Genomic DNA, 16,369 nt, shown 5'->3' on the forward strand with positions numbered 1-16,369 from the left:
TGATTCATCGATAAATATGAGAACAAAAAAAGTATTTATTGCATGATAGGGAACCACCAGGAATGTATCGTTTCGTATAAGTTTATGAGGTTTTTTTGGTAGAAAATTCCTGTCTTAAGCACTCATTACTTCCCTCCTTTGATAATTCCTGGATCCGCCCCTGAGATATTCTGTCCATTACGTTTAATACACACATACCGTCAACTGAACCCGGTACACCGTAAATATTTTTTGTAGCAAATTGACTCAATACGAAAGGCAAAATCATGAACGGAGGAGGTCGAGTAGCTATAGACAGCGTAATTCCGTATGCAGATTTTTCTACGAACTTAATACGTTATGAAAGTCTCGAGGGACACATACAATTTCAATAAATCTAAAACAAAAACAAAAACATTCCGTTCCCTTACCTTTAGCAATCCGTGTCTTCGAATGAAGAAAAATTCCCCTCGGATTTGTAATGAGTGCGCTCGTATTACCAAACGGATTTCTCAGTTCCGGGGATCATATCGGATTACTTTTTTTTCATAATTTTTGTAATGTTATGTATCTATGGTGTTATCTGAATTTAATGTTCAATGTTCAATAACTTGTAGTATTTAAATTAATTCATTCTCGGATAAATTTCTCGAATTCCAAAATGGGTGCCCTTCATTTTTAAAAAAAAAATGAATAAACTTAAAACATATCGTTTTAAACTTGCATTTTAAAATTTGTAATTCGGTATTTATGAAAATAGTAATTTTTTAAAGCAACAAAATATTTTGGTCTACTTTTAGTTATTTTGTATTATTTTTATGGCTTTTTTATGTAATTATTGTTCTTTGTTTTTAGTTTGTTTTACATGTAAAGCGCTTCAGGGTCATTGTGTTCATCAGATAAAGCGCTCTATGCATAATTATTATTAATATATAGATCTTCAAAACAGATCTCAAATAGAAACTTCGTCACCAGTCTCATCACTTGTACAGATAACGTATTAACAGATAATACTTATCATTGTGTTAAGTACGAAGCACTGAAATTAGAAGGCCATTCAGTGCAATTAGGTGAGTAGTGGTTTATTTTCATGCGATTCATAGAATAGTTGCACTTATATTCAAAGGCCTCCTAATTGCCTAATTCATAGGAGTTCATTATCATCGAAGGGGATTTCTAAATGTTTAATTTATTCCAAGTTCGAACAAATGAAGGGGAACATCTCAGAGGATGTCAATTTCATCCATAGAACGATTTCTTCACAGCCGGGGATATTTACCACGCATACTCGGCAGTAAGCTGTTAGATGAGATGTTCCAATATCTAAAATAAATAAATAAAAATGAACCAGGTGCATAATTTAAACTCTACTTTTTTCTTTCTTTTTTAGATATACACTGTTGATGAAATCGCTTCCTCTTGTAAATGTGTATGTTATTTCGTATATAGAGCTGAGCCAAGTGATGTAGGCTAAGTAGGCCTGCTACTAATGATTGGTGTATGAATACAGGTTCTCACATTTAAAATACCTTGGATTGTTCTGAATATTTTTCATTTTGAACTTGTGCGACATCAGTGTTTTACAGATAAACGGAATATATATATATATATATATATATATATATACACACACACACACATATATATATATATATATAAAGCACTAATTAATCACAACTAGGTACTGAAAATTTTCACCCCAGCCCGGGGTCGAACCAGCGACCTACGGCACCCACCGCCTAGCAAGACTGTCAAACCAGTGCGTAAGTCCACTCGGCCACGACTTCCTATATACACACTACATGTATATATTCGAAGTGAAATTTAATTTTGTCAAGGTCGTTTGATGGATCGCTGTCCTTAGATCTTTTACAGCTCTTGACTCAATTCTAGAAAAAGGAAACCCACTATAAATATGCCTTCACGACGATATAAGATTGATTGTAATGCAGATTATAATTGTTTTAAATTTGGAAATTAATGCTTAAATCGTTAATTATATAAAATAACTTGTCCGAGACCTTTACTATCCTCTTTGAGTATAACAGGTACATATATATATATATACATGCTTTAGACACACGAATAGCTATATACAAATGTAGGCGGCTTTGTAAATTTCACTTTATGACCTGGTTTATTATGAGTGAATGCTTTTTTTCACACGCGAAAAATGACACCCCCCCCCCTTTATACCGACACAACGTACAGACTATGTTTTAGATTTATCAACACCCCCCCCCCCCCCCCCATATTATTTATTGGTCTTGGGTTGACAGACAGGCGTTAATGTCTGAAATGAAAATTAGGAAGGGAATTAATTTGTTTACAATAGAAATAAAATAAATTTCAAAACATTGCGGTATCAATTACGGATTTCTTTATTAGCTGCCCTCCTGTTGATTGTATCAATTACCCTCCCCTATTCATGGCAAAGGTTCCCTGCCTTCTTTTAATCAAATCAGATCGTTTTTTCTTTAGCTAACACTTGAAACGTCTGAGCATGTTTGTCATGTAAAACAAGAAAAACATCTACCCATACAGAAAAGCAAACCTATTTTTTTATGCTGGGATGTGATTTCGTGACTTGGCTCTCTAGTCTTCTTCCGCTGTGGTTGGAATACATGTAATAATAGAGTAAGTGTAATTGAGATTGCTGCCTAATGGTTTTCAAACCCATGAGGTGGGACGAAATACGATCTTTTAGAAAATAATTTCACAATGTAACATAACAAAACCATTGAAAATTAATGGTGGGAAATTCATCGCCAAGCCCCAATAGTTTTAATTCGAGGCCTAGTGGCATCGTTACGAAGTTATGCAAGATAACAAAAACCATTTTCAATCTCTATTGCAGAAAAAAATTAACAAATCATGACAATTTCTTCAGATATTTCTATGACAGATTTTGTAAACTTGACTCGTAACATGCGGGCAGCAATTTGAAAACAATGACCCATTTTCTTTTGACCCGATGGAATCAAAACGATGTAGAACACCCACAATACACGACGGCGACAATCCCAATCATCAATGATGTATTGGGAACATTTGCAATGCAATATATGACGTCAACAGTCACAATTATCAGTGATGTAGAACACTTACAATATGTAAAACTTATACGGTACCAATTATGATACCACAATAACACATACAATATACGGCGTCAGCAATGATGTAAAACACATACAACATACGGCGGAAATACTCACAATATTATCAATGACGTAGAGCACCTACACTGTACGCTTTATTCGCAGATTGCGTCATTAAATCTCAAAACGAGGCGAGGAACGTCAACAAGAAATGGTACAGGTGGTAGTGACACTGCTCATCACTGCTGCGTCGCAGAAAGATTCTCATCATGACATGAAAAGGGAACTATCCTTTCCCAAGTTTCAAACTGACGAAATGAAACGGAAAAAAAGGATAGTAAAAATCATAAGAGATGTACTTAAGGAAAAGCTTCAAAGAAAGTATGTATCAAAATAAATACATGTATGCAGTATGGAAAGGGGAAGATAACGAACAGTAATCAATTTCATAACTCATATAAAGATACTGGACAAACACAGACCCCTATACCAGATGTGGGTTTAGGTCCCTAGGAGGAGTAAGCATGCCCTGTCAAATGGTCAAACCCACCGTGAGCCCTATATCGCGATCGGGTAAATGGCGTAATCTGCAGTCAAAATCTGAGCAAGAGCGATCTAACAATTTGCAGGAAACACGTCAAACAGTATTTGACATAACGACAGGTTGTATTGACTAACTAGATCGTTATAACGACTATAACAATTGCGAAATACTGACTTTAAAAGAGACTGTTGAAAACCCTGTAACATCAATTTGTCTGCAATTAGCCTGCCTCGATTTAAAAACTTATCATACACAGAATAAGCTCTTCCGTATCGAATCATAGAAATAAACACCATATGCAGGTGATAATGGAATACATAAATATGGGAAGTTGACGATGGAGAAGTTGAAATCATCCCGTTTGTCATAAAATTGAGTTGTTAGTTTGCTGTTAACATCTATGTTCAATAGAATATCTAAGTACAAAGCAGATGTGGAATACTCTGTGGTGTCTTTTTACGTCGAGTTCACAGAGATATATCAAATCGATATATGAATAAAATTGATTATTGTTAGTAGATAAAATGTCGTCCATATATGTAAATGTCGAAAAGAGGCCATAGCAAGAATTTTTTTTTTCCTTTTCACGTTGAAGCTTTTCAACTTTTATGCGCTTTTAGACCCCTCAGGCAACGCACTTAAATTGTTTTAAACATACGTTAAGTTCATGGCATAGTTTTATAATGAACACAAATAATTCGAAAACAAAATCAGTCTAAGCCAAGCCTACATTAGCAAAAGTGTATATTTATAATCAATTTATCAAACGCGACAAGGGTATATATATTCCGCACATCCTCTGTTAACTGAAGTACAGTGTACGTAGATCTTTGAATGGAAAACTTTCTGGGAGTGTATCGAGTATATATGACTGGACTTCCCCAGGAAAACAGATTAAGTAAAGGTGATCATTGAAACACGTAATCGTAGTCAGCGGAGGAGGGGTATACTGTCTATTACACACAACGGCAATGAATATCTTATGGTAGTTTGCGATTATTTCTCCACGTGGACAGAAGCATACGTCATACCTGACCACACTGCACTAACAGTGGCAGATAAATTAATGACAGAATTCGTATGTAGGTTTGGCGTTTCGAAACAAATTCGCTCAGATCAGGGCAAGGAGTTTGAGTCAAATGTCTTCACATTATTGTGAGGGGCCTCCGTGGCCGAGTGGTTAGAGCATCGCTCTCAAAATCACACGGCATCTCACCTCTGTCGGCGTGGGTTCGAATCCCGCTCGCGCCGGTATGTGAGAAAGTTTCCTCTCTTCCACCAATAAAAAAACTGGGCGCCACCAGATAACTGAAAAATTGTTTAGAATATAACCTAGTTTGTCGACCAATCAGATTTCAAGAAGTTGTTCATTAAGTGGCTCACTTATTCATTAAGAATTCCCAACAGAGAGATATCACGTGACTGACTGTGATTGGCTATTTGAAAATAAATTTTATGACATTGTAAATGTTCCCAGCCAATGAAAAACTAGGTTACATTCTAAGCCAGTTAGAGTATATTAAGTGAAATCTTATTGGATAAGAAGGGGCTCGCTCACTAACGTTCGCTCCGCCCCTTCTTATCCATTAAGATTTCACTTAATATACTCTAACTTATACTGAGTGTGGCGGAGAGCATCAATCAATCAATCACATTATTATGCTGTAAATTAAGTATAGAAAAGACAAGAACTACACCCTATCAGTCTCGTAGAAAATTTATCCGCACTATTCAGCAAATGTTGTCAGCCTTTGTAAACGAAAACAAAAACGATTGGGACGACCACTTACCTTATCTAACAATGGCATATGGGGTTACAGTACAGAATAGTACAAACTGTACTCCCAATATCTTCATGAAATCAATTGTACCATTGATATCATTGCAGGACTTCCTCCGCAATCAACCGATATGTGTCCTTCAGAATATGTACAATAGCTACAAACTACTATGCATGATAAATTTGCATATGCTTATGGCAATTTGAATAAAGTTATCGTCAGGCAAAAGAACAATTACGATGTAGGGCTTAAAGCCCGATCTTATCAGGAAGATATCTGGGTTTGGAGATGGTACCGTACCATCAAAGGTCAAAGAAAAGTTAGGATTAGGATGGACAGGACCAAATCATTAGAAGAATTTCACCTCTTATTTGAAATTCAGAAAAACTAAAATAGTCCAAAAATTACAGTTCATGTAGAACACTTGAAACCCTACGAAGGACAGTCCAATTTCTGCAATTGGCGACATCTCCTCAAACTAATGAGAATCAGTCACAATTAATTCATGTGACCGGTCGAGAGGGGATGCTTACTCCTCCTAGGCACCTGATCCCACCCCTGGTGTGTCCAGGGGTCCGTGTTTGCCCAACTATCTATTTTGTTTTGCTTATGGGAGTTACGAGATTGATCACTGTTCGTTATCTTCGCCTTTTTTTCAAAAGGGTATGTCTTGCCCTGTTCCAAATTGTATTTACAAAGGAACTTTCGGAAATTATTCAAAGTTAAAACGGTATTGGAACGATATTCACGAGAGGATATCAGTAGTGCATAAAAGTAAACACTGTTCGAAAAATGGGAAATCAAGAGTTGAAGCGCCATCTACTTAAGGCTCATAACACCAAAACTGAAAACGTTGCAGAGGACTTAGAAAACAGTAAATTTGAAGAAAAGAAAAAAACAACTACAGATATATATCACCGAACGCCATAACCATCCCAAAACTTCAACCGTCTGTAACTACACAACGACACAATGAACAGGAAAGAAGATGACTTTTGATGGAAATTCAAGGGAATCCAGTGAACCTACAGAGCACCTTAACGTGCGAAATGGAGGATGTATTGTGAATATCTAGCAGGGAAGACAGTGATTACAATTTCTTGAAATTCTAATTTGAACGTTGTATGAGTTTTTGTGATATTGTGTAAAGACAGTATTGAACTTAGCGGGACCACAGGGGCTAAGCCCGTTTTGGGCCCGAACTCTGTGATACCATAAATATAGAAAGGGGTCTAACTCTGACATAGATAAAAAACTAACCACTCGCTTCAAATGCCTAAAAAATCTTAAACTAGGTACGCTATGCGTAGTTTGTCGTTTTCCTTGCATATGTTAATGTTTTAACTACTTGCATGCCAAATTTCAAGCCACTGGTTCTTAACATAACAACACACTGCTGTCATAGGCGGGAAACGACTCCGTGACCTGGACCGGTAAATGTCCTAGTAAAAATAAACAAGTGAAATCGAGAGAACGATGACGTATGTCTTTGTTATTTTAAGAACCAGTGACTTGAAATTTGGCATGCAAGTAGTTAAAACATTAACATATGCAAGGAAAACGACAAACTACGCATAGCTTACCTATTTTAAGATTTTTTAGGCATTTGAAGCGAGTGGTTAGTTTTTTAACTGTGTCAGAGTTAGACCCCTTTCTATATTTATGGTATCACAGAGTTCGGGCCCAAAACAGGCTTAGCCCCTGTGAGCGGGACAATGTGAAATGAAACATTGTGATTTATGGACTTTATATTTTGTGATATAAAATGGGGAAAATGTATTAAAAAAAAAAAAAGAAAAAAAAAGTAGTATACAGGAGAGAGGAGAAAATCTTAGGCTGAACCGTGAATCGAACCTGGGACCCCTGCATTACTAGTCAGGTGCTCTAACCACTGAGCTACCCAGACCGATGTCCACGGTCCGTATAGCCCTAATTCCTCTCTCCTTAAGGAGCTTCTCTACATCGTCATAATGGCTGACTTCCTTTTAAAACTTTGGATAAAAATATACATGTAAATATCAGCAATATTTGTCCATTCATTTATGAAATTGATCACTGTTAGTTATCTTCACCTTCCAATACAATTGCCAAGCCGGTTAGCTCAGTAGGTTAGCTGCTTAGGCCGATATCCACGATCCAGCCATAGATTTTCTCCTATCTCCGTTATATTCTACATTTGGTGCCGTTGACCACTCCTGCACTGCAGGTTGTCCTGCCACGGGCAAAACAAACATGGGTTGCGTGTGCCGTCAAGGGCGAAGACAAAATAAGGAGGGAGGAATGTAGGAGTTAGGGCTATACGGACTGTGGATATCGGCCTGGGTAGCTCTGGTTAGAGTACCTGACTAGTAATGCATGGTCCCGAGTTCGATTCCCTGTCCAGCCAAAATTTTCTCCTCTCAACTATATACTACACTTGTTTAACGTCCCTAGTGAATTTTTCTCTCACATGGAGACTTCACTAATACCGGTGAAGGGCTTCAAACTTGGGCCTTATGCTCCGCGCTTACAGCCATTGAGCAGTGAGGGTTCTTTAGCGTGCCACACCTACCGTGACATCCGTTTTAAGGTTATGTACGAGGATCCCTGAAATTCACACCTGATGCCGCGTTTTTGTCGATGGGATTGTTACTGACTGCATTGAGGTATGTCGCGGCCGGGATCTGAACCGCGACCTTCTGCATTCAGGTCGAACGCTCTACCTCTAGACCACCACGGCGGTTCAAAATTAAGGTAACCAGTATGGTCTGCAGAGGACAGCGCTTGCAACACTGAAACAGAGCCTAAATTATTCTCCAGTTCTATGGATCACACTGAACATGCTCCACACGTGTCGGACGACCATACTTTCAGTGACCATGTTTACACTGGTCATACTCACACTGACCATGCATGGTTCAACCAATGACCAACTGCAGACAGCCCAGGATAAATGTAGATCTACAGGAAAAGCGTGTGGGAATGGAGGATACACTTTTCTTTGGAAGGATTTGCTACACATTTACAAATGATTAATTTTTACAAAGGATTTACAGATCATGAAACGCTAACATGGGGGTTTATTCATCTTCAGTCAACAGCAGCAACAATGATCATGCGGACAGAAATGCAGAGACACGCTTTAATTACAGAAAACATGAAGTTGGATGCTATTCGTAACCAAGCATTGTCACTCATTGATCAGTTCTTTATGTAAGAGATCATCAACAATTTCCAGAACATTATTTAGCCGTAAATGTAACATACATGTATCTCAGTTTTCAGTTAGTAAAATTCTCTTAATTAATTACTCCTCTTAGGCACCTGATCCCGGTGTGTCTAGAGGTCCATGTTTACCTTCCTATTAATTTCTTATGCTTTGTGGGACTTATGAGATTATTACCTTTCATTGATACCCTGTTGACACATCCGCCGTATGGAAATAGATTGCAATGTTAAAACTACGATTATGAATGTTATGTAGTTCAGCATGGTGACCGCCCCGTATTCCGACGGTTCGATGGTCCGACGGGCCGGTATGTCAACAAGTAAGATGGCATGGATAACTTAATGAGTTTGTATACTTTAATCATAAAATCATATTATAATAAAATGAATGTTGCTGGGTTGTTGTTTTTTTTCCAGTCAATACGATGATTTAGTCATCTTCGAAGTATAGTATTCACTTCGTCCTTTGGGCTCGGTGAATATTGTACTACTCAGGCGGCTTAATCACTGTATTGACATCAAAAACAGCAATATTTGTATAATGTTACATTTTTGATCAATTTGTTAGTCACTGGTATCTGTTAATTATATTGCAAAAAATTGCATAATAGGGGGAAATTTGGTTATAATTCTCATTTTTACTACGAAATCAGAGAAATGGAAAGTTGTTTTAAAATAGCATTCGTCCTATGTTTCAAACATCAGCTTATACCACAGGCATGTGTTTGAGTAACAGGCATTCTGATAAGTTGGGTTTGGTAATATGACAATAGTGGGGAGAATGATGTCCTACAGCGGAAAACCAAAAAATAGGGTCAGTAAAAGTCTTACAAACATACAAATATTTACAGTATTGGCTGATATTATCTTACTTAATATTTATGCTATAAACATTATAAATTTACTAGGAATGGAATAAACATGTTTCTCGGATGCATTTCCTAAAAATATCTTTGATATAAACTAGTGTAAGCATTTTCTTCGTTACGGACGCCATTTAATGGCATGGTACTGTAATTTACAATCTCAATCGTTTACTTAGTGATATTTTGAGTTTTATTCCAAATTCTTTAGAGGGGATATTTACCAGCATAATATACTTCATATGCAATTTTTTTTAATTAGGGCATATTTCACGCCTTATCGTAACAACTTCTTCTACAATTAAGTCACTTCCTATAAGGTCTTGACTCACCTGGATAACGACACTGGGGCTCTGTTTTTCCGTTGTTTGCTGTTTGCTTTTAAGTTTTTGTTTTTTTTTCCCTTTCTTTCCAACAAACATGGTTATTGCAAGTATTATGAAAGTATGAATTAATGTTATTTTTGCCAACTTTTTTTTTAAATTTTACTTTCTGTACGCGACAGCTCATTGTAACATTCATTTTGCTTTGATTGATTATACAGATTAAAACTTACGAAACGGGTGTAGCAGTCTTTCATCATCGACCAAAATATCATTTGCCTCATTATCTTGATAATTTCATAGACAAAGACCTAAAAGACCTAGTCAGTTAGATGTCAAAATAATGTAAGAATTTTATCATGTCAGGGAGTAAGACACGGAGAGACTTAAAGATAACACTGAAAGGCAATAATTATTTTTAAAAAGTTATGTGTTTTGGCCACATTTCAAAGCAATCCGGTTTAAAGCTTGATGATTTTTGTCCGTCCGTGTAAAATATTGCTTGAATTTCTCTGCAATGGTTAGGGTCATTTACTACATATTGTGCCTGTACTTCATCAGTTAGCAGTTTTAATTTCCATAAATACCGAGTTTCTCTGATTTAGTTCCCACTTGAATGATTTTTGTCAGAAATTGATTGTCTGATTTATAATCAGACCGTGTCGATGTTGGCGGTTTCTGGTAATTTCCATAAAATAATGTCTGACATGAATAAATTTTAATTATTAATTAAAATTTTTGGTGAGGTCAACATGTCGGACTATTGGACCATCGGAATACCGGACCGTCGGAATACTGGGCTTGAACCGTTAAGCATTGGCCATTACATCTACAAACAAGATGTGTTTCTGAAACACAAATCCCCCCCGATAATGGCCAATTCCGAAGATGGCCAAGGTCACAAAGGCAAATATCTTGGTACCAGTAGAAAGATCTTGTCAAAAGAAATGCTCATGTACAATATTAAAGCTCTAATATTTACCATTTAGAAGTTATGACCAATGTAAAAAAAAAATTAAAAGTAGGTCAAGGTTAAAAAGTAACGGAAAGGTCTTGTAACAAGGAATACTCATGTGAAATATTAAAGTTCTATCTCTTATTGTTCAAAAGTTATTAGCAAGGTTAAAGTTTTCAAAAAGTAGGTCAAACTCCAAGGTCACGGGGTCAAAAATGTTGGTACCCACGGAAAGGTCTTGTCACAAGGAATACTCATGTGAATTATCAAAGCTCTATCACTTATTGTTCAAAAGTTATTAGTAAGGTTAAAGTTTTCAAAAAGTAGGTCAAACTCCAAGGTCACGGGGTCAAAAATGTTGGTACCCACGGAAAGGTCTTGTCACAAGGAATACTCATGTGAAATATCAAAGCTCTATCACTTACTGTTCAAAAGTTATTAGCAAGGTTAAAGTTTCAGACAGAATAACAGTATTATAGAATTACAGACAGGACAAAAACAATATGCCCCCCGATCTTCGATCTCGGGGGCATAAAAATAAATTGAACTGGCACCAATGAAAAATACTGTAACTTATTAACAGCAAGTTGACTGAAATTGACAATTTCTTCCATCGTTTTTAAAATACATGCATTTGTATTGTGCACATAGATATAAGCAATGACATTATAAAGATGTACATTTTGTATATCAAATATTAGCTGCAATAATGTAGCCCTCTCCGATTTGTTTTATTCTGACGTTTTCTGGAGAGGGTTACAATTCCATAGGATCTGCGTAATGGCGCAAAATATTTCTAAGAATAACCTGTAATAAACTCCGTGCATTTGTCTCCATTGTTGTTTACACTAAAAAGAGTTCCGAGTTTGCGCTTGAACATGTCTAATAAAAGTGTTGTTTGTTTTTTTTTAAATATAAAATATCATGTACTACACGCAGAATTCTTCGTCTGCTCCACCATGCTTGTTATCGCAAGATCTTTACATTGATAATCAGCGCAAAAATGTAGTTACTCGAGCCATTCCGACAAAAGGAAAATCATATATAGTGACAGGAAAAAAAGTACACTCTGCTGTTCGTTTTTTAACTGATATCGAATTAAAACTTTTTCAATACCGGAAAATAGTTCCCTCCTCCGTAACCGTCCATTGATATAAACACCGCCTTATATGGACATATATAAATACCTTGACAATCAAACATGGCGCACAAATATGAATCGAGAAAATGGAATATATCGAAATAGTTGAGAACGGTAGAATAGAAGTTCACAGATCGTAAGTTACAGGTTGTAAACTTATATATGGACTAAGAAACATAGAAAATCATTTTATTTACGTAACGAAAGCCAGCAAATATTTAGAATTATCGAAAATTTTGCGGGAGTGAATCGCTCCCACATCTGCACCATTATGGGGATTCTAAGGAGTTGTAGCCCCCCCCCCCCCCCCCCCAACCCCATATCGTAGAGGGTTACATGTATATTATTGCAGCTAATCAAACATTTTTCTAACTTCTCTCTTAAAGTTATGTTTAATTAATTCTTTAAAAAATTGCAATGACATTAACACCATGTAACAAAAGAATTCTAAGAATTTCAAGCAAGAAATCATCAGTCAAACCTTGTTGGGTGTTTGTTTTACGTCTTGTGAAGTATTTTTCACTCACATTGAGACATCAACAGCTGTAGGTGAAGTGCCACAAAGTTAGACCTATGCGTAGTGCTCACCACCATAACACTGAACATTCTTTAACGTGAAAGGTGAAGATATCGAACAGTAATCAATCTCAGAACTCTTATAAGCAATACAAAATAGAGAGTTGGACAAACACGGACACCTGGATAAACCGAGGTGGGATCAGATGCCTAAGAGGATATCTTGATCAGGTCAAAGGAGTAATCCGTAGTCAAATAAGTGTGCCAAGAACGGTTTAACATAATGAAGCAATAATAGTCATTCAATGCCCTTTAACTGAATCACACATTCAGTTTCTTGAACATGTCCTCAAATTTCATAACTTCGTGTTCAACGGTGGAAAGTACCTTCAAATTAGTGACACTGCTATGGGAACTAAAATCGCACCATATTAAGCCAACATTTTATGGGGAGACTGGAACGTAGCTTCCTATAATATTCACCAGTTCAACATCTTATTTGGTTACCTTTCATAGACGCCCCCAGAAACCTGAAGGCTATGGTAGTATAGTGCAGACTAGATGACCATTTACCTAATGCTCAGATGTGAATTATACAAATATAGATCAAACACTAAGAGTTTTAGGTTCTGTTTGGGGTCGAAATTACAAAATATTGGGAATGTTTTCTCTGCAAAACCAATAGCAGCTTTTATTTCATCAGTTGTGATGTCTGCCAGAAACAATATGTAGAAGAAATAAGACCTCCACAATCGGGTCAACAACCGCCAGTCCTCTGTCAAACGAGTCCACAGCCACCGGTCCTCAGTCAAGTGGGTGAATAACCACCGGTCCTCTGTCAAATGTGGGGATCCGGGTTAGAATAGGTCCTCAGTACCCCTTGCTTGTCGTAGAAGGCGACTAAATGGGACAGTCCTTCGGATGAGAGCGCAAACCTGAGGTCCCGTGTCACAGCAGGTGTGGCACGATAAATATCCTCCCTGCTCAAAGGCCAAAAGCGCCGAGCATAGGCCGAAATGTTGCAGCCCTTCATCGGCAGCGGTGACGTCTGCTTATGAGTGAAATATTCTCGAGAGGGACGTTAAACAATATTCAATCAATCTGTTAAATGAGTCCACAGCTACCGTCCTCTGTCGAACGGGTCAATAACACCGGTCCTGTCAAACGGGTCAACAACCATCGGTCTTGTGTCAAACGGGTCCACAACCACCGATCCTCTGTTAAACAGGTCAATAACCACCGGTCCTGTCAAACGGGTCAACAACCACTGTCCTCTGTCAAAATCAAGATAAGACTTGTCAGAGTTAACAAATTTCAAAGACAGCAATCACTGATGTAAGGACATGATCAGATGCCCAGAGAAATTTTGGATGCACAGACTAAAATCATTTGCCCCTTAAGGTATCAACAAAACCACTGACTCCACCAAGATGAGTATGGGTGAAACCTTTACCAGATTCTGAGCTCCGTATACTCGTTGGTCATGTCCACAGCACTAAAGCCGTGTTTCTAACTTAAACCTAGCTGTTTACTAGTTTCACATGCAAATTTACTAGATTACATACTAGTTTACAGGGTTGCGTGCCAGTCGAATTTTCTTACGTTTTGCACGCACAATTCATGGCAGAATAATCCATCAGCTGGTTTAGACCATTATCTGACAATAATCTAAATTCTTTTGATCAGTTCAGTATTTTGTGAGTTCATGTCCTTCTGCCCAAGAGATGACCAATGTGGGGATGCCTGATGTTTATTTGACTTTATAGGCTGCTAATCCTTTGTTTCATTAGCTGCCCCACTTCGTTGACTTTCTTTCATCTTTACTCTATGCATTTATTTCACAGTGCTTAATAAAGAATTTTATCGGGTACGAGTTCATTTTTGTACTGATTACCATCAATGATTAACTCGTCACCCTGTACGAATAATTACGTAAGTGACTACATGTACGTCATTCATTGGAGAGAGAGAGAGTGGGCGTTCTAAGTTAGTTTTAACAACCGGAAAATAAAATATATTCAGATCAATAATGGTCGATATTTGTCGGTTACTTCCCCCTAAATAAAATATAACATACATGTAGGTGGCGCACTACTCGTAAATGTTGAATTTTACTTCCAGTGTCAATAGTTTACAATGCAGTGTATGAATGTCACATTGGAGTTTTGTTGCTTTGTGCCGGGTACTCAGATCTTGAGGACCCAGCTTTCCAAAGGATGAGAATGTCAAACGACAGTGGATTATTGCTATAAGATAAAAACATAGTGACATAAAGAAGCACAAGTTCTGGTCACCAGATCCACGCAGTGACGTAGCTCATCAACATTTCAAGAATGAAGACTTTAAACGGAAACTTGAGATATGGTGGGTTAATTCACTTGAGATGAGTTTCCTACTAATACGATTAATAAATTGATTAATGTTGCTTTTAATTTTTTCCCCAATTGTTGCTTTAATGCTTGAAATATCAATGAAATGATGAGGCACGTAATATCGTTTTTCCAAGTATTTAAAATAAAAAGGGTTGTTCTTCCTAACTGAGTGGGGGTGATTTTTCACTGTACACGGGTTCAATTTCATAAGGTCAAACTTACAATTACATTTTTATTCACTGAAAACGTGGGGGTGGGGGGTGGGTGGGGTCAACCGACCGCATCTTGTTGCTGTGGACATGATAATACTGTCGTCATTTAACCCACATTTACCCAATGCATGCAAATACGATATGATATCTGCGTCAGAGCCGGAAATTGCTTTTTAGAAAAAAATATTACTTTTTCTATCATGTAAACATGTTACAACGGCAGAATATATAGGTCATATTGACGACAATATTTCGAATTTTTTTATATAGATATTTCGTGTTACATATTGAATATGTATTGACATCAATTGAAGTATGAAATGATATTGCCATTGTTTATTGCACACAGTGAAACTGGCATTGTCCTGTCTGTTTATGATATGTCACAACCAACTACAGGAGACACTGCTGATACACAAACTGCAAATACATGTACCCTATCAACAGTATCGTGGACACGAGAGTTGTACCAATATAAGGACATGTCAGGGTTAGATACGAGGGATGTACCAGTATAACGACGACATGTCAGGGTTAGATACGAGGACTGTACCAGTATAAGGACATGTCAGGGTTAGATACGAGGGCTGTACCAGTATAAGGACATGTCAGGGTTAGATACGAGGATTGTACCAGTATAAAGACATGTCAGGGTTAGATACGAGGACTGTACCAGTATAACGACGACATGTCAGGGTTAGATACGAGGACTGTACCAGTATAACGACGACATGTCAGGGTTAGATACGAGGACTGTACCAGTATAACGACGACATGTCAGGGTTAGATACGAGGACTGTACCAGTATAAGGACATGTCAGGGTTAGATACGAGGGCTGTACCAGTATAAGGACATGTCAGGGTTAGATACGAGGGCTGTACCAATATAAAGACATGTCAGGGTTAGATACGATTACTGCATCAGTATAAGGACATGTCAGGGTTAGATACAGGGCTGTACCAGTATAAGGACATGTCAGGGTTAGATACGAGGACTGTACCAGTATAAGGACATGTCAGGGTTAGATACGAGGACTGTACCAGTATAAGGACATGTCAGGGTTAGATACGAGGGCTGTACCAGTATAACGACGACATGTCAGGGTTAGATACGAGGGCTGTACCAGTATAACGACGACATGTCAGGGTTAGATACGAGGGCTGTACCAGTATAAGGACATGTCCTGGTTTGATACGAGGGCTGTACCAGTATAAGGACATGTCAGGGTTAGATACGAGGGCTGTACCAGTATAAAGACATGTCATGGTTAGATACGAGGACTGTACCAGTATAAGGACATGTCAGGGTTAGATACGAGGACTGTACCAGTATAAAGACATGTCAGGGTTAGATACGAGGACTGTACCAATATAACGA

Source organism: Ostrea edulis, chromosome 5, assembly GCF_947568905.1.
Source record: "Ostrea edulis chromosome 5, xbOstEdul1.1, whole genome shotgun sequence".
Classification (NCBI taxonomy): domain Eukaryota; kingdom Metazoa; phylum Mollusca; class Bivalvia; order Ostreida; family Ostreidae; genus Ostrea; species Ostrea edulis.